At 47.3% G+C, this 18,247-nt stretch overlaps 1 protein-coding gene across 5 annotated transcripts in view; it reads left to right on the plus strand.

The window, feature by feature from the left end:
* The window catches only part of Zfhx3 (zinc finger homeobox 3), a 287,724-nt gene that overhangs the window by 32,157 nt on the left and 237,320 nt on the right, over window positions 1–18,247 (plus strand). The window contains exon 1 of one of the 5 annotated variants that reach the window (XM_031341360.1): window positions 9,142–9,832. The exons of the other annotated variants lie outside the window; for them this stretch is intronic. The gene's annotated coding sequence lies outside the window, so the exon portion shown is untranslated. Of the gene's footprint in view, window positions 1–9,141; window positions 9,833–18,247 lie in introns of those variants that run through there. 5 annotated transcript variants of the gene reach the window in all.

The following is an 18,247-nucleotide window of genomic DNA, read 5'->3' on the forward strand; positions in this document are numbered from 1 at the left end:
AAAAAAAAAAAAAAAAAAAAAAAGCACGTTCTTAATTTTAGGATATACATTTTAATGTATAGAATCTTTTGCATGTCAGTTGGAGTGTTCTTGAGTGTTCTACGCTGTGCACTTGAATTGTGTATTGAGCCATTAAAACTACATATATATACACGTAGGTATATATATTTATTTATTTTACTTTGTGACTGAATCTGTTGCTCAGAACCTGACTTTGTGAAATTCCTTCGACGGTGGCAGATTCTTTGCTTATGAGTGCTTCAAAAATCACACACTCTTAACTTTCCTCCCTCGTCACTTTGAAGTAGGGGAAATATGACAATTTTTATTAGTTTCAATTATTGAAACTTGATCTAAGGACTATATGGATGAAGGAAACTGCCGCTTTCTGCCTTCTGTTTGGTGACTTTTAAAAGGGGGGGCTTGTTAAATATCTTTGAAGAATATGACAAGGTGATCGGTTGGCTCTAATGCAAATTACAGAACATAAATTCACTTTGGAATTTTAAGAAAGGCTCAAGCCCTTGTGTGTGTGTTGGGGGGGCTTGAGGATTTATTATGGCTTTAAATGTGTGTGTGTGTGTGTGTTTTCTACCTACTTTGGGTGGATGGCCAGTTCCTGGCCAACTTTTTCAGAGGTCCTGAGAAAGAAGCTTGGGAAATGGTTGAGGAAAGATGGCTCAATCTGAATAATCAATAGGACAATGTGCTGCAATCTTGTACCTCCATTTACTGTAAATTTCTACAATACCTGCAGTGTGGGTGCCCCAGTGCCTTAGTTGGTTCCTTCCAATGGATTTAGAGGCAGAATAACCAGAATTTACTGCTCAGATTTCAGAACAGTATAGGGGAAATCCACTCAGTCTATAGTAGCTCATGTTATAGCCCTTTGATTTTACTGAAGAGTGTGTGTTGTGTGTATGTTGTTTATTTATATGTGGGGATTTTAGAGTTGAACCCCAAAGTGTAAACATCCTGAGTTGGTGGGAAGAGGGAGCTGTCCCAGTCTTTCACTGGTGGCTTATTGAATTTTCAGCCCTTCCCCTTCACATGATTTTTTTTTAAACTAGTACAAGCAGAGGTAGGAATATAAAAGAGTAAGGTACTAGAGATTGAAGCAATATCAAAAGTCAGAATGGTGTGTGTGTGTGTGTGTGTGTGTGTGTGTGTGTGTGTGAGGGAGAGAGAGACAGAGAGACAGAGACAGAGAGAGACAGAGAATACAGTCAGTCCTGAATGCTTGGTGGTAGGTGAATCCATATTTGGAGATTATTTTGAAATAGTCTTGAAAATGGTTCAGAACAGGATTTCGCAAAAAGTGTCCATGAAGTCATTTTTGAAAGGCTTGTGGTTTGAGGAGATGAGGTGTGGGCAGGAAAGCAATGTAGACCAGCAGCAGCCTTCCTCTTGTCTGTGTGCCTCCTCCCTTCCCCCCTCCCCTGGTTTTAGTTTTTAATTACTTAATGCTGAAACGCACTGGGCTTATATAAATATTTGCAAATGCTCTTTCCTATTGATTTCTCTGAATAAACTGCCCTGCTCTGGTCCAGAGAGGAGGCGATTCAGATCTGTGGACTTTTTAAACTTAAAGCCTCCGGAGGACTCCGGGTGTGTGTGTGTGTGTGTGTGTGTGTGTGTGTGTGTGTGTGTGTGTGTTGGTGGTGGTGGTGGTGGTGGTGGTGGTGGTTAGAGCTATAGGCATGAAGATTTGGTGGTGGTAGTTACAGAAGGGTCTTAGTATGGACCGAGAAAGCTGGGCAGGAGCTGGCCTTATGGCCCGATAGTCCTGATAGATTGTGTGTGTGTGTTTGTGTGTGCATGTGGGGTTTCTGGATGTATTTGCGTTCACACCCCCCACCCCTATTAAATATGGAACAGTTTTCCAGGGCTTGGTGACTGCCTCCCTCCTCAGGGTCACATTGAGTACTAATCTGACCCAAGGTGCAGGAATCCTGCAATGGGGAAATAAAAGAATATACAGAATGGGGTCAGGTCAGCTGCTCAGAGGCCAAAGCCCCTACAGCTGCTTTGATTTTTGTGTGTGTGCGCTCGCGCACGCGTGTATATCTGTCTGCCTGTCTGTCTGCCTGCCTGTCTGTCTGTCTGCCTGCCTGCCTGCTTTAGGCTCCTCCTGCCACGTTACAAATTGTGTTTTCCTCTCAGGTGTTAGTTCAGTAGCTTAAAGGCGTCAGAGCCCTCCGACTGCATAGACAGGGCTCCCAGTGACACTAGAAAACCCACAATACTGAATCCAAAACAAAACCAGGGAGGAGGGGGAGGAAAAAAAAACCCACCATTGAGTTCAGGCAAATAAGGTTGGGTCTCCAGATGCTATTACAAAGCAGCTTTGAATATGCGAGACAGTGCACAAGACCAGTCATTCCAGTTACAACAAACTATTAAAAAAAGAGAAGGAGGGAGAGAAAGGAAAAGGCTTGTTTAGGTTGTAATTTGTTGGTACAAGGAAAAGGATCCTACATGAAGCTAGCTGCCCTCCCTCCCCCCTGCTTTGCCCTCCTCCCCTTTCTGGCTCCACACTGAATCCACTCACCCCTGTGAGATTGTCTACTGTATAGGTCCTTTCATTAAAATCTTTTTTGGGTTTAGGAAGATCGCTGCAAGCAACACATTTTCTGTATTTCCCCCCCCCCACCCCCCTTTATCTTGGAGGAGCGTTGGCAAGGGTTCTGTGGTTTGCAGTTACACAATATGTTATCATGTTTTTAATCACTAAATCATTGCAGTGGTTATAGATTTACAGTCTTGGGGTATTACAGAGAGAAGCAACGCGGCTGTATGTATGCTTTTAAATTACACCAGTGCAAGCTGAGCACAGCAGCTATGAATATGGGCAGCCAACTCCACCTTCCCATCCACCCCCCCACACACACAACACAGATTAGTTCTTTCTCCTTCTATGATTTTATTTATTTATTTTTGTTTGTTTTTAAAAATGGCTTGGTTTGCTTTTTAAAATAAAATCCCCTTCCCTCTATTCTTTGTCTCTTCTGCCCCCCACCCCTACCGAAATCCTTTTCATTTTAGACCTCTAACCGCCCCCTCCCCATAAACTAAGAATTCAAACTCTTGACGTTAGAACTTTGGAGAAAACATTACAGAAATAGTGAAAAGTGTGGATTTCCTAAGGAATCCTTTTGCTTTCCATAAGATCTGTGTGGGGATGAAGAGTTGATTTGAGATCACAAGGTGGTAGTGGGCCAAGGGGAGGGAAGGCAAGCTAGTGGGGCCGAGGAAGGTCCTGTCATTGGGACCCCTCCTTCAGCTTCTGTTTTTTTCGTATTATTATGTAACAGAATCCTTGGCAGCATTAAAAATTCAGCATTACAAGCTGATTGTAATGCTGCCTCATTAGACAACGCTGTCTGGCCTTGTATTAAGTGAAACATAGGGCATAGCTTTCCGATTATAAACACCAATAAGTATTAAGGCTCAGCAGAGGGGGTAACCAGCAACTGGCTTTTTGGCCCTAGCTGGGATTGATCTCTCTACCCACCCCCTTCTTCTTCCCATCATCCTCCCACTCCTTATTCTCCCCCTACTCAGTAACTGTCATGTGTTTTCTTATTCGGATGCTGATGTGTAGACAGACCCTCGTGACTTTTAGCGAGGCTTTTTATAGAGTTCTCTTGTGTACACAAAAGGTTTAGAAGTTTGTTTTGTTTTGATCTGCAGTAAACAGGTCCTTCACTTTGCTGATGTCATTTCCGGTCATATTTGAGTGTTTATTGTGTTACTTTGCAGGCCCCCTCATCCCTCCCTGTGACCTTGCTGTTTGGTCAGAGCTCTGTGCCTGCTTTGGGAAGGGTGTGTGTGTGTGTGTGTGTGTGGTGTGTTCTCTGAGAGGCCAGGTCTGGCTTGGGGGTCGCATGTCCTTGCTCTGGCCTAGGGTTTTGCCTGCCTGGGAAGACACTTCCCGGCGTGTTAATCTGGTTAAACACTCCCACCTCCACTTGCCCCCAGTGTTTCCATGGCATGCTGTGATTCATCCAGGCTTCCTTAGACACCACCTCCCCTGGCCCCTGCCACACCTTGCCTGTCCACTTCTGGAGGACATCCCTCTCAAAACAAAATGAAACAAACAAAAGCTCTAAACCCCAAATAAACAAACGACACCCCCCTCCCACCTCAAGCACCATTCAGTGATGGTGATTGTGAGCTTGAGAGTCAGTTGTGAATGTGAAATTGGCGTTAGCTTATTTCATGCTGTGACCCTGGACACTCCTCCTGGCACCTCCATTCCGTGCTGCTCTCACCCCATAATGCCCATACCTTCTTGGAACTATAAAGGCCAGTCTGATGTTATTAAACATGCCACAGTCTCTCTTTTCTTCTGATCTACAACTGTACCCCCCTTCCAAAAAAGAGAGAGGGAAGATGAGAAGTGGGCTTATTTATGTAGGCCCCGAAGACCTTCCTCTACTAGGATGGGCTTTAGTTTTAGTTTACTTATTTATTTTTTTTTAAGTATGTGTGTGTGTATACTCACACATGTATATATATACATGCACATATATAAATATATTGTTTTGTCCTTTTAGGTTAAGCAGTAATAGGGGAGAGGGAAAAGCAGTCATTAGGAAGTTCCCTGAGCCGCTTTCTAACTAAGAAGGATGAAAAATGAAGCCGCACTGACACTTGGCTCCCTGTGAAAGCCCGGTCACCTCTCCCCCCTTCCCTGGCCCCGGCCTTTTGTTCCTGGAGAACGGAGCTAAGGTACTTTTTCTCCCAGACCAAAGGGAGCAGGCAAGGAGTCCCCTTGTGAGCCTATCGCCTTTAGATGGCCTGCTCATGGTTATTGTCAATGCGGACTTCCCAAACAATTGCTGCAGGGGAGACACAAAAGCAAAAACATTTGTCCTATTTTTTTTTTTTAACCTCTTTGTTTTAGATTTTTTTTTTTTATCCATTCTTTAAATTTCACAGTTTCTATTTGTCCGCAGAGAGACAAACAGAACAGCACGAAGCATACACATTTCACTGTAGGCCTCACTGGCAATTGGAAAAGCTTCAATAGAAACCCACATTCTAAAACACCGGCTGACCTGGAGGAGATGTGAAATTTCAGCTGGGGGGTGGGGCAGTGGGGGGTGGGGTGGAGAGAAGACTATGAAGTTAGATTAGCACAGATCTCCAACAGAAATGAACGGTAGTGAAAAGATGAACCCAAAAAAAAAAAAAAAAAAAAAATCCGGGATTCTAGAATTAACTTGGGGTAAATAAAGCGTGGAAGGGCCATCTTTTGTTTATCTTCTGGTATCCTGTCCACTACTTAAAAGTGATCACTGGGGGGAATTGAAACCCTCGTGAAATGACTCATTAAAAAAAAGAAAAGGAAAAATCTGAACTAGGTGGTGGTGAGCCTGACAGAGTTCACTGTTTAAGCTCGAGTGGGAAGCTGGTTAGTGCACACAGTGGAATTGATAGGAGCTGAGATTTTTTTTTTCTTTTTAAATTAGGATTTATATAAACAGACAATGTCCCCTGTCCCTTTTCTTTTCCTCCCCTGTTTCCTGTTTCCTTTATTCTGCCCGACCTCTGTCCCCTCCAAGTCTTCAGTCGGTTTGCTGGCCACTGTGAAGGGATGTGTCAGACAGTTGGGGGACGGCCCAGGAACAAGATGGGAAGTTCACCCCCCACCCCCTTGGCCGAAACAAAGCACTGCTCTCTCCTGCAGCATGCAGACTCTTGACTGTGACACTGTCTTTAAGCATCTGTCCGCCTTGTCATTAAAATCCTCAATTTCAAGGTTTAGAAACACAAATGTAAAAATCCCCCTGGGTGTAAAAGTCTTGCATGGCAAATTCTCTTTGCCCTTTCAGAAAAAAACAAAAAAAATTTGTTTCCAAAAACAAACAAACAAACAAACAAAAAAAAAAAGGGAGAGAGAGAGAGAGAGAGCTTGGTGACCTATTTGCCTAACATGTAAGGCTCATTTAAGGCAACTGTGTTTTTGCTTCCCTGAGACCTGGGCTTTGCCATTCAGAAATATTTTGGGAAAACTCTTTTTGAATCACAGATTTAAAAGGCGGCTCATCTGGGCCTATAGTGTGTGTCTGATTGACCGAGATGCCTTCCACCTAGGATGGGGTAAAAATTCATCTATGGAATTAGCACCACAGTGATCTGTGAAGGCCTTGAGGCTGTCAGAGAGATGCGGAACAAAACATCTGTGCATAAGTCCACCAGTACCCCAGCCTCGAGTGGCTCAGCTGCCTGAGGTGTGTCTGTATGCAGAGGGTTCCTATCCAGGAGGCCCAGGTCCTCAGCAGATGCCAAGCCCCTAAGTAAAACTACCTTGTATTGGTGGGATGAGCTCAGACCACAGAGCAGAATTCAGCACCGAATGTATTTATTGCGCGTGGAGGGGTGGGGGGCATATCTGTGTATGCCTGTGCCCCACCCCCATCCTAGGTTTTAACCTCCAGAGGATTTAAGCACAAGTTTTAAAATCATACCAGAATGATCTGGAAGAATGACACACATCTACCTAAACCCAGTTGTGCTCTGAAGAGGGGCTGGTATGCTGACATCCACCGGGTCTTCACTCAGGGATCATACTTAGCTTTGGGGACTTCAGAAGACTTGGGGGTGGGGGAGCAGGTTTGACTGGGTTGGAGAGGTGTCTTTTATCAGCCAGCTAAGCATTCGTGGGCAGACTCTGGCTCGGAGAATGGGTAAGGGGAGGAGAAGAGAAGGGGCTAGCATTCCCTGGTTTATTTTTAAATATTTATCCTCTGGTGTTGTCAATGAGGCTTTCTAGATGGGCCGAGCCTGGGGAAGGAGAGCCGTGAGAACCGGTGAAGGCCTTGCCTTTTCTGGCGGTGGCTTTATTTATCATTGTGTCCTGGGTGCAGCCCCAGAATATAAGGCTGTCAGTGCTGGGCAGGCATGGGTTTAACATCAGGCAGCTGCCCTGGCCTGAACTTGGGGACAGACTTGGCCACGTGGATTTCGGAGAAACTGACGGTTCCATATGTCAGTGTGGGCTTTGTAAATCCCCTCTGAAGAGGCCTTGTTTTGGTTAAGGATGAAAATGAGTTATCTCTGAGGCAGGGGCACCCCAGTTTTTATACAGTCCATCCTGTTCATTATGGTCTCCAGGCTGTAGGTTACCTTCCTGTGGCTCTCCAGTGAAATTTTTGTCTAAACAAAGACAGGCTTGAGTAGGCCTCACTGTGCATGTAGCTATTACAGGGTTAAGATAGAGAAAAGGGATCAGGGTCATTCTTTTTTTCTGCTTGTCAGGCTTCTGAGGTGTAGAAGGCCTGACCCAGGGCCTGGGACAGAGGCAGGGGGATCAAGGCAAAAGCCCTCTTCTGCCATCCCCCTTCTCAGGATCTCTCAGATTACTTGAGATCCTGTCTCCAGGTTTTTCTAGCTTTCATTTTTGTCAAAATGTGTATCCTACGCCCCTACCCATACTCACCGCGTTACAAGATTCCAAGGCTGTCCCGCGAATAAAACTCAAGAGAGCAAGCTGCAAAATTCAGTTTTCCAGGAGTGGAAAACAGCTTCCTGCTGGCTTTACTTCTTCAGCTAGGCCCGTGGGGTAGCTTCCAGGTGAGGACTGAGGGAGGGTCTGGAATCTCTGTTTTCCCAAAGAGATTTCTGGGGGGAGTATCTTCTGAGAGGAGGGCTCCCATTGCCTGCCTCATCATCTTCATGGATTATTCATTGTCACTTTTTTCAATTAAATTATTAATTGGTTTTCTTTAAGGTGTTCCTGACTCATGTGGCTAACATAAATAACTGTGTGTTTTGAAAATACCACCTGTTCTTGAGCCCGAGGTCAGGCAGAGTCAGAAGCAGGCCTACAGAGGCCACACTCTGGTTCACAAACCCATCCTTCCCTCCCCCCACCCCTAAAAACCTGCTCCCCCCTTCCCCAAGTTTGACTAAATTTGGCCTCTGCCCTCCTTTGTCCCTAATCGGACATGATTCCCCAGAGGCAGTTCTTTTCTTCCAAGGCCCTAGCTTGGGGGGGAAACTGCAATCTTTGTGTGTGTGTGTGTATGTGTGTGTGTGTGCTAAAATATAGACAGGGTAGCAGTCTGTGCCCAACAGGTTAGGTATTTACATCGATTTGAAACTGAATTCTATTGTACCAAAAAAATGCTTCCTACACAGGGACACTGGTTTCACCAAGCAAGCACCCCCCCTTCCTCCCTGTTAGTGTGTGTTTAATGCAAATACGATTCCATACATTCTGCTCTTCGCCTGGTGAGCTTATTATATTTCTAACACTTGCATGGTTCATTATTGTGCAGTAGGAAAAGACTCGCGGCTGCCGGGGCAGCCTGGGTGGCTGGTTTTCAGAAAGAGAAAAAGCAGGTGTCTTTCTATGCTGGGAATGAAGACTAGATTTAGGAGGAGGGTGGAATTCTGTCTGAGAGGACTGGAGACTTCCGGTGAGATTTCAAGGGGGCCTGCCTTTACATAACAGAACGCAAAAGGTGAACTTAGAGGGGACCTAGAAGCGCCCAGCTGTCGCTTTGGCCAGCCGAGGTAGCCCTGTTTGGTTTGATCCTGGTGGTGGAATCATCTTGAGCCGGGGCACCCTTCTTGCCCTGTCTGAAATGCTCTGTGGTTGCTAAGGACTGTCTCCTTCCTGACAGCGGGTGGCTGCAGACTGCTTGGCCTTTTCTAGTCGTTTCTTCCTCTCTTCTCCTTTCCTCCTTTCTCCTCAGAAACTGTCCTTAAACTCTCAATGGAGAGAGAGTAGGGGATGTTTTCGTAAGTTTCTGCAGCTGAAAAACAGAAGTGCTCTGTGAAGCAGTTAATAGGATGGGTGTGTGTTTCAAATAAATTCCTGTCCACATTGGCTAAAGTCCCCATGTTAGAGTGGCCTGGCTCTGACGTGGACAGGGCCCAGAGACTGATGGATCAGGGTTCGGAGGCCCCGACTGCTTGTTCTTCTTTTTTTGTGGGGGAGATTGGGGGTGGCCGAGGGCGCGTCCGTTTCTTCCAGGCCGGCCTTAGACTTTTGATGAGCGGTGCGGTCAGTGCCTCGCGGGGACGCGGCTTTGTTCCTGCCGGGCCGGTTCCTGGGTTGGTGCAGGCCAGGGCAGCCAAGGCTCCTGTCCCCAGGCGAGTGCGGCCCAGGCCGCCTCCAAGGCCGGTGCTGAGAGTCGGGGCCCGGCACCTCCGGCTCTGCTCCGGTGTGTTTGTGCGTCTAGGTCCCCAGGTCCCCGCAGGCGCGCGGGCGCGGCCACCGCGAGCCTCCCCGGCCTGCGCCCAGCGCGACTGTAGATGTCAGGCTTTGCCCGGAGAGCCGAGAGGCTGCGGGGCTGTGAGTTTCAAATTAACCTTCCGCTTTGTTGCTGTGTAATGTGGATCCCCGAAGGCCCCCCGCCCCGCCCGCCCCCCTTCCTCGGGCGGTGCGCGCCGCAAACTGCGAGTTGAGCTTCATTTACATAAAGCGATTCCGGGCGGGCGGGCGGGCGGGCGAGCGGGCGGCGCAGGAGGAGGAGAGAGGCGGGCAGGCCGGGACGGGGACCGGGACGCAGCGCCGCGCCCCGTGGGTGAATCCCCGCCGCGCCTGGGGGACCTCCCTCCCCGGGCAGCCCGCAGATCGCCAGCCCCGGGCCGCCACCATGCGCGCCCCGCCCCTGCCGCCAGGCCCCTCGCTCCTAGCCTGCGCCACCGCCGAGCCCGGGGGGCAGCGGGAGGTGGGGAGAATGCCGCCTGGGGTGGGTAAGTTCGGGGCTCCGCTGCCACTGGAATCTCCCGTTGTCGCGCTGGCCGGCGTGGTGGCTCCCGGACCTCCGAGTGCCTCCTTCCTCCCGAGGTGTACGGAGGCTTTGTGTGCCAGGTGAGTGCAGCGTCCCTCCCCCTGCCGGGCGGCTCGCAGCCGGCCTAGCGCTGGAGGCAGGTGCTGCGAGTGAGTCTTGGCTGAACTTCCCATTCTCTTGGGGCATGTGGGGGAAGGGCAGGCTGGATGCACTTGAACTCCTAGACTCCAGGAGGAACCTACCTGGGGAGAGAGTGGCTAGAGTCTGCTGGGCACCAGAGTACGTTCTTTCTCCTATCCCCTCTTGCTTTTCCTTCCTGACCTCCTCATCCTCATTCTGCTTTTGGGTTAGTTCCTACCTTGTTAATACTTGAGGGTACTAGTGCCATTGAGAACTTTGGGTTCTTTGGTCTAAAGCAGACCTTCTTGAGCGGGGGTAGGGGAGTGGGGAGATAGAGAGATAGAGAGATAGAGGGAGGGGAGAGTTGGAAGTCGCTGGTCAGTTTGCAGCAATGTGAAGAATGTGCCTTGTTTGGGGAGTAATTAAAGAGAGAATCAGTGCAGAGCTGACGGGGACCCATGGAGATCATCTTGGCCTGGCTGCCCTCTAATTTCGGTTTGTTCTTCTGCCAGAACCGGTACAGCATTTATTTATTTTATTTTATTTTATTTTTTTGTGAGGGGGGGCACGAAGGAAAGGTAAGATTTTTTTTTTTTAATCCAGTTAAAGAGGAGAGATATCCAAGTTAGGGTAGCAACAAGAAAGATAACAACAAAAACAACAAACAAAAAACCCCAGCCAACCCAAAGTCATTTTGTAGGCTTAGAGAGAAGCAAGCTTTCTGGTAACCAGCCCTTTCTGTCCTGTACATACCTATGTAATGATGAGGGTGATGGGGGGAATCTTGCCCTCGGGGGAAAGCCCATAGCCCACATGGCACACTCAAAGGGAGTTTCAGCAGCCAGCCTTAGTGGTGGGACACAGTTCCTAAACTGGTTTAAAGGTGGTGACTGGAGAGCAGGTGAATCTAGGAGGGCAACCCCCCACCCCCACCCCTTGCATTTTCTCATTTATCAGCCTTTGAAGACTCTCTTGGAGCCACTGACATGGAAACCACAGAGAGAGTGTATAGGCTTCCCATCTGGAAGGCAGGGAAGGCCAGAGCCTGCTTGGTGGACAGCATCAAGACACAGCAAGACCAGCCCTTAAGCCTGGGAGAGAGATAGTGAGGCAGTTCCACGTCATCTTCATCTCACTTCATTTCATGCTTTGAGATCCTTGGTGACGAGTCGCTAAATAAATAAGAGTATAATCTGGAGCTCACCCAGAGCTGGGGGTAACTGTTTCTTTGCCATCAGGCAGCAGGTGCCAGTCTGTAGAGTTGGCCCCTGGAGTCCCCTCATTCCTAAATTCAGGAGGTGTCAAACCTTCATGTTCCTTTAATGGCTGTGGTTTCTGGATAGGTTTCAAGGGAAACCCTAAAAATCACGAGTTCCAGTGGGCTGGGCTGGAGTGCTGTGGCCCAGACTGCATGAAATGGGAAAGCATAGACCTTACGAGGTAACCCGATGATCATTGAGAGGCTGCAGTAGGGAAGCTGGGAGCCTGTTTCTTGTTATCACAACATCCACTGGCGGCCTGAGATTCTAAATCCAGACGTGGAAAACAGGGAACAGAGGTGGGCTAAGAGGAGTCTGGAGACAGATTCTTAATCGTTTACTGATTTTGAAAAATGGGGGTCGTTGGAGAGACGTGAATACCTGGATGTTTGCACACCTGTGTTTGTGTTCTCTAGTTCTGAGGGGTTCCTGAGAGTATGCATGCCATGAAGGCCAAGAGCAACTCCCCCCCACCCCCTTTTCTAAATCACAGGACCAAAGAAACTGCCTGCATTTGATTTCTAGTATGGTCTTCAGAAGGCATGTTAAAGTGGCTCTCAGAACGGGCTGGGGGTCACACTGGGTCTTTTATTTAATTACACACAAGTGTTATTTAACAACATGGGGTCGGTGGCAGAGGCAAGCACTTGTACACTTTGAAAACAGTTCTTTTGGAATGGCCAGGAATTAAGTGCCTTGAAGACCTTCTGTCCTTATGACGTGGGTCAGGTGCCTCCCGCCCTCTTCCCAAGACTCCATCCAATCGGGACCCTTTCTATGGCATGGAACTCTGGCTCTCCAGTTCTGAAAACTGTTTTGATTGACAAGGAACTGGCTGGCTCTCTGAGAACAACAAAAACAGTGAGCTACAGCAGCCAACCACCTGAAACCTTAATTTTGGTTTCTTTGCCCAGTGAATGCTAAGGGAGGGTGGAAAGTGCCCAAATAGAACCGTGCTTCCAGGCTGCCGGCCTCTTGTTTGGCTTGTCCTGGCTGGACAGCAAAGTGCTTTCCTGCTGTTTTGGGACTGGATTTAACTGCTATGTAAACTCAGTGCCAATTGGACTTCCCAGTGTCAAGGAGCTAAAATAAGCGAGATTTCAGCCTTCACCATTAAGACTTAAAGTGATGGCCTCTGCATTTCTGGGTGACCCAGAGGTGGTTGGTTTATTTGAATAAATCTGTTGAATTAGAATAAATCTGTGAATTTTAGTTTTGGTCGCATGTGGTATTCAGGGAATATGTCCTTATTGTTGGTGTGTGTGTGTGTGTGTGTGTGTGTGTGTGTGTGTGTCCTTTTAGTGTATCTTCTAGAGACTGGGTCTTCTTGGTTTTGGAAGTGAGAGTGTGAGTGTTTAGGAATACTTGAGGGCCCAAAGCAAACTCTTACCTAGGAAACTAGTTTTATTGGGGAATTGCAAAAGTTTTATCTTAAAAAGTAAATATTTAGGTGACTAAGCAGTCTTTCACAAAATGTGTGGAACTACTGTCCCCACTTGTTTTCTGCACAGTTCCCCTTGGGAGGGTTCCTAGCTTGCCTGCCGCCTAACCTAGGGTCCCCGAGTCTATCCTGCAAGGAGGCAGTGAGGTGTCTGGTCTTAGGAAGCTCCTATAAGCCCCGCCTCCTGGCTGGCCAGCACAACAAGAATAATGCACTTGATGCTTGCTGTAGCAACCTCAAGAAAGTACAGTGTGTGCTGTGGCTCATGCTTTCATTTGTGATTAAAAATGGTCGCTCACTGTTAGGCTGGGCTATCTCTGTAACGTTTGGACCTGTTGGCCTACTCTGGTTCCCAGCGCTGTTGTAATTAACCAGTACGGAGGTGGAGCCATCCAAACACAACAGGAGGGCAGATTCCATTATGGGGAACTTCTTAGGGTTGTCCACCTGCCCTGGTGGAGAGAGAGAATCTGGTTGTAATGGTTATTGTTAGAAGTCCCAGCCTAGCCTCACTGGGGCTTCCAGTCCTTTCTCCTTGACTTAAAGAACTGTGGTCCAGGAACCCCCGGCAGCTCTCTTTAATGGAATGCAAGCTAGGGAATTCCTTTGTAGAGCGTGGTGCAGTAAGGTTTAAAGGTCCTGGTTCTGTCCTGAGCACAGTGTCCTGCATCGTGAAGACACTGAAACAGAAGCAGACACACAGGAGCTAAGGTTTCCTCGTACTGTCCCTAGGGAGAGACTCAGGCAGAAATCTTGGGTCACTGGCAAGTGGCTTTCAAAATCCAGATTAAGGAGCAAAACTATCCAATCAGCAACTGTCAGACTTGTTTTCTGTATGATTTAAAGTTGGTGGCCAAGCTGCTCTCTTTGAACACGTGGGAAATGATGATCAGATGGTAGAGGACTGGGTTTTCTTTATGCTTTATTTTTTGACGTGGCAAATCACTATTACAGGGACAGGAACCAGGGACCCGAGGAAAGCAAGGCCCAGCCCCAGATGACAGGCAGTAGCATTGTGTTCATGCTTTCAGAGGCAGTGACACAGAGGGATGTGTTCTGTCTGTCTGTCTGTCATCCATCGGTCCATCTGTCCACCTGCCCATTTTTTTTCTTTCTTTTTTATTCTTCCTGTTCTTCATCCTTTGGGTCAGAGGACAGGGTAATGAACAATGAGGACAAGCCACAAATGAAGCAGTGAATGGAGTGTTTCTAGAAAGTTCTTTGCCCTCAGAAGTTGCTCTGGCTGCTGATTTGTTAAAGGTTTTTTTTTGTTGTTGTTGTTGTTTTTAATGTCCCCCTTTGTTTGTTTTCTGCCTTTCTATTAATCTTAATTCTTTCATTTTTACATTCCTAGAGTTTTTTGCTTTTTTCAAGAATAATGATGCAAAAAGAGAGAGAGAGAAAGAGAGAGAGAGAGAGAGAGAGAGAGAGAGAGAGAGAGAGAGAATTTTCGGGCTGGCAAATTGGCTCTGTCGCACCTCAAGAATTGTATTGTGTTGTTTTAACCCATCTTGGAGCCTCTTAGTAAAGTACCTGGTGCTTTATCTGCCTTTTGGGTGAGCCCTTCTTCCTTTCCGCCATACAGGCTTGTCAACAAGAGAATTAATGTGTGTGTGCATGCATATATGTGTGCATGCTGGAGGGGAATAGATGGCTGAACTGCACTCTTTTAACTATCCCTCTAGGGTTAGGTCTGAGGACTCCAGAGAAAAGAGACTCAAGACAGGGCTGACATTTGATCACCTCACTACTGCATGTTCCTTCTGGTTCCCTAGTTAGGGACTAACTCTTGTAACGCCACTCCTTATAGAGATGATGAAGGGCAATGTCTCCTTTTCTGGGAGGAAGGGAGTCATACCAGAGTCTTAAAGTGCTCTCTGAAGTGACTTTCTTGAATCTAATCTGAATGGCCCTTTTGGGGGCAAGAGTTAGGCATTTTTTGGAATATGAAGTTATCACTAGGAAATCCTTGAGTTGAATCGAGGAAACTGGCTCATCTGGGCCACATGCAGCTGCTGTTACCCATTGTCCTGCTAAGGACTTCAGCCACAAACCTTTGATCTGGGAGAGAGGCCCCTGCTTGCTTCTGGAGGCAGGGGCTAGTGTGTATTTAGGGGGAAGGCTTTTGAGACTAGGTTCGAGTACATGGGGATGACTCTGAGGATGATCATGATAGGTTCTGACAGATTGAGAGTGGACACTGTCAGTGATTCATAATCTGCAAGGAGCCCTAACTGCTACGAGCCCTGCCACTTGCAGGAGCAACCAAAGGGCAATTTGGCTGGTTTCTTGGTTGTTCCTGAGTCAAGCCAGCGGGATTGGAGACAAATTCTTCCAAGAGCATTGGCCATGCTATTGGATAAGCTGGTACCTGCATACACTTCACTCATGGGCTTGCTCCGTGTTTCAGTGTTTAAAATTCCAGTTCAAAGGGGACTGCCTGGCCTTCATTGCAGCCTTTTGATCAGAGGGGCTGAAGTCAGATTAACCCAGTAGAGAGAGGATGGGGGGGATTGTCTTCACTTGGTTTCTGGTTTCAGCCCCAGACCCCTCCCTGAGTCCTGGAAGCGTGCGTCCATTCCAATGTGCATGTCTCCTTTTTGGTGTCTAAAAAGTTCCTTTTCAGGAGTTCACACCATGCTAAGTCTTTAAAAAGCATGTCTATGTGGACATGAGCTCCCTTGTTCTACCATACCTCCAGTATCTGAGTGGTCTACTTTAGACAACTTTTCCTGACAGTTTGTCCAGGAGAAATAGGCTAAAGGACATATGGACTTTTATATTTCTTTAATTATTATTATTTTTAATGCTCCTCAGCAACTTTTTTTTTTTTTAAACAAATTTCCTTAACTGCTGAAGAAACTGTGCAAGCTGCTTATGCTGTTTCAAGACCTGCTTCCTAAAACGCTCTTTGGCTCAGGGCCTTGGTTCTTAATGTACATTTGGCTGGTTTGGGGAAGTGGATTTTGCTTTCCTTATAACAGCTCCGCCATCTCTCTGTGGAATATTTGCATCCTCGTGAAAGTGTCAAGTCGACTTCTGGACACATAAGGAAGAGGCCCTTGTGTGTTGGGGGTGGGTGTCACTTGCACAGCAGTGGCTTTTCAAAGCCACCACTGTTCGACCAGGTTCTTGAATGCTGTTGCTTTTTTGAATCTGATCACAGCCCTGCATATCTGACTTCAGGGGCGTGGGCACTCTAAGCCCCGTGGCTTGCTTTCCCATAAGATAGCATTTTGCCCACTTTCAGAGTGTAGTCCCAGATAAGCTGGACGTGGCACATCCCTATTTGGAAGGGCTGAGGCAGGAAGGGCTAGGAGTTCAAGGCTAGTCTGAGCTATGTAGTCAGACTCTAACTCCAAAAATATAAGGTAAATAAACAGAATGCCAGAGATGGCAGCAATGGGTTGTATTCTTAAAGATTCATTTATTTATGTATGTGAGTACACTGTAGCTGTCTTCAGACACACCTGAAGAGGGCATCAGATCCCATTACAGATGGTTGTGAGCCACCATGTGATTGCTGGGAGTTGAACTCAGGACCTCTGGGAGAGCAGTCCATGCTCCTAACCACTGAGCCATCTCTCCAGCCCCTGCCTATTTCAAAGAGCAAGTTGAAACTGGTTTTTCTTTTTCACCAAATATTAAACCTATAGGCATCTTTTGGGGAAAAGCAGAGAACTTGTAGATCTTTTAACGAAAGAAGTGTATTGATCAGGGTTCTCTAAAGGAACAGACCGGATAGAATGGATACATGTAGTAAAAAGGAATTTATTAGACTGGCTTAAAGGATGTGGTCTGGATGGTCCAACAGTGGGTACCACATGCTGGAAAGACTGAGAATCTGGTAGTTGTCTCAGTAATTGTAAGAAGGCACTGAAGGTTGGCAGGAGTTCTGGAGAGGTCTTTGGCCTGTATTGGAATCCCAAAGAATTTTTTTTTTTTTTTTTTTTTGAATATTGCTGAAGGAATGCCAAAGCAGCAGGATCCACAGGCTTGCCCTGGGAGAGTGACCACAAGCAGAACAAAGAGTGAAGCTTCCTTTTTCCAGAAGGTACCGCCCAGATTTAGGGCGGGCCTTCCTGCTCCCAGTAGTCTGATTAAGAAAATCCCTTACAGGAGTGCCTATTGGCTTTAGTTTTAGTTCATTCCAGATATAGTAGTCAGATTGACAGCCAAGATCAACTGTCACAGGTTCCAGCAGTATGTCTGTCCTGGCTGGGAGCAACCATAAGAATTGTCCAGATGTTGGAGAACCGGGTAACAGGAAGTCCTGGTACCAACCCACCAATGGCAGACAGGAAAACTTTTTCATTGGTCAAGGTACAAACTAATGGCTCAGGAAAAAAGATACCCCTGAGCAGAGTCCCTCACCTGTAAACTCTGTTGATCCTGATTTCTGGAGAGCTGACTTATTCATATCACCATTGGCCTCACACTGCAGTGGAGGCTGTGGATGCGCATGTGGCTCCTCTCTGTGGCCTTTTCCCGTGGTTTTGAACCAATCCCTTAAATTCCTTGAGCATCTCTTATTTCATCAGTCATAGGGTGTGGTCTCACACCTGTGGTGGCAACAGCTTATGGAGGAGATACTACATAAATGTCAGCTCCCACCCACTTATTTCATTCCTGCAGATGGCCTCTTGCTTCTTTTTCTTTTTACCACGCCCTGTCAGAGAGTGACTAAGAGGTCCTGAGTTTCTTTCGCTCTTTTATTATTGGCTGGGAATTATGCCACCTCTTTCTGACATCCTAAAAGTGTTTTCTGGAGTCTGAGGGTCTGAAGTAGAACCAGTGTCCTCCCCCTCTCCACCTCCCCACGTGTCCTCCCCCCTCCCCCAAGCCTGGCAGGAGGCCCCCTAAGTGAGCAGCCTACTCCATGACCCACCTAGAGAGGCCTTCCTGTGCTGGCTTATATATGCTAATAGGCCTGACTTGTCCTGGCTTGTTTGTAGTGATTTGTAGAGGCATTTATATGCAAATACTATCAGCTTGCTGAGTTAATTATCACGTGCCCTCCCCCTAGCCCCCTCTCTTGCAAGGCCTCCCAGCCTGACTGGCCTGATCTCTTTCAGCCTTCAACTCTTCCTGTCTTTGCTTCCTAGTCAGCCCTCTTCCTGTACCAGCTGACCTGGTCACAGCGTCTTCGCTGCAGTGTTGCCTGTCACAGGAACCATGTGGTCAAATGTGGCAAACTGGGCGTGCCAGTCATGGCCCAATTCCAGCCTTCTCTGAGAGACAGCCTGTTGCCTGCAGAGGAACCCAGCTCACAGAGCCTTGAGCTTTCGGCTGTTTTACCAGCTACCTTGAAAACCAAGTGCTTGGCTCTGTTGGCATTCGATACTGGCCTTTAAGTGAGGATGATAGCTTTTACAATTATTTTCATTTGCCCCTATTTAAACAACTACAGTTTTTAAATTCAGAGTCCTGGCTAGAGGTCATTCCAAAAGGATGCTCCTGACTAGCTCTCCCAACCTTGGGAAATAGGAGTGGATGTGAGACTGAGTTTCCTATTGGCATTTAGGGGTGGATCATTTCTGGTTGGGAGCACTCACCGGGAGCATTTCTCTCAGCTATATTTGCATATAAATATCTAAGCATGTGGCATCCTTCACTCAAGTGGCTTCTTTCTGGCCACTTGATGTCAGTAGCTCTCTCCTGTTGACATGGCTGTC

This window comes from Mastomys coucha, unplaced genomic scaffold (assembly GCF_008632895.1).
Source record: "Mastomys coucha isolate ucsf_1 unplaced genomic scaffold, UCSF_Mcou_1 pScaffold22, whole genome shotgun sequence".
NCBI lineage: Eukaryota > Metazoa > Chordata > Mammalia > Rodentia > Muridae > Mastomys > Mastomys coucha.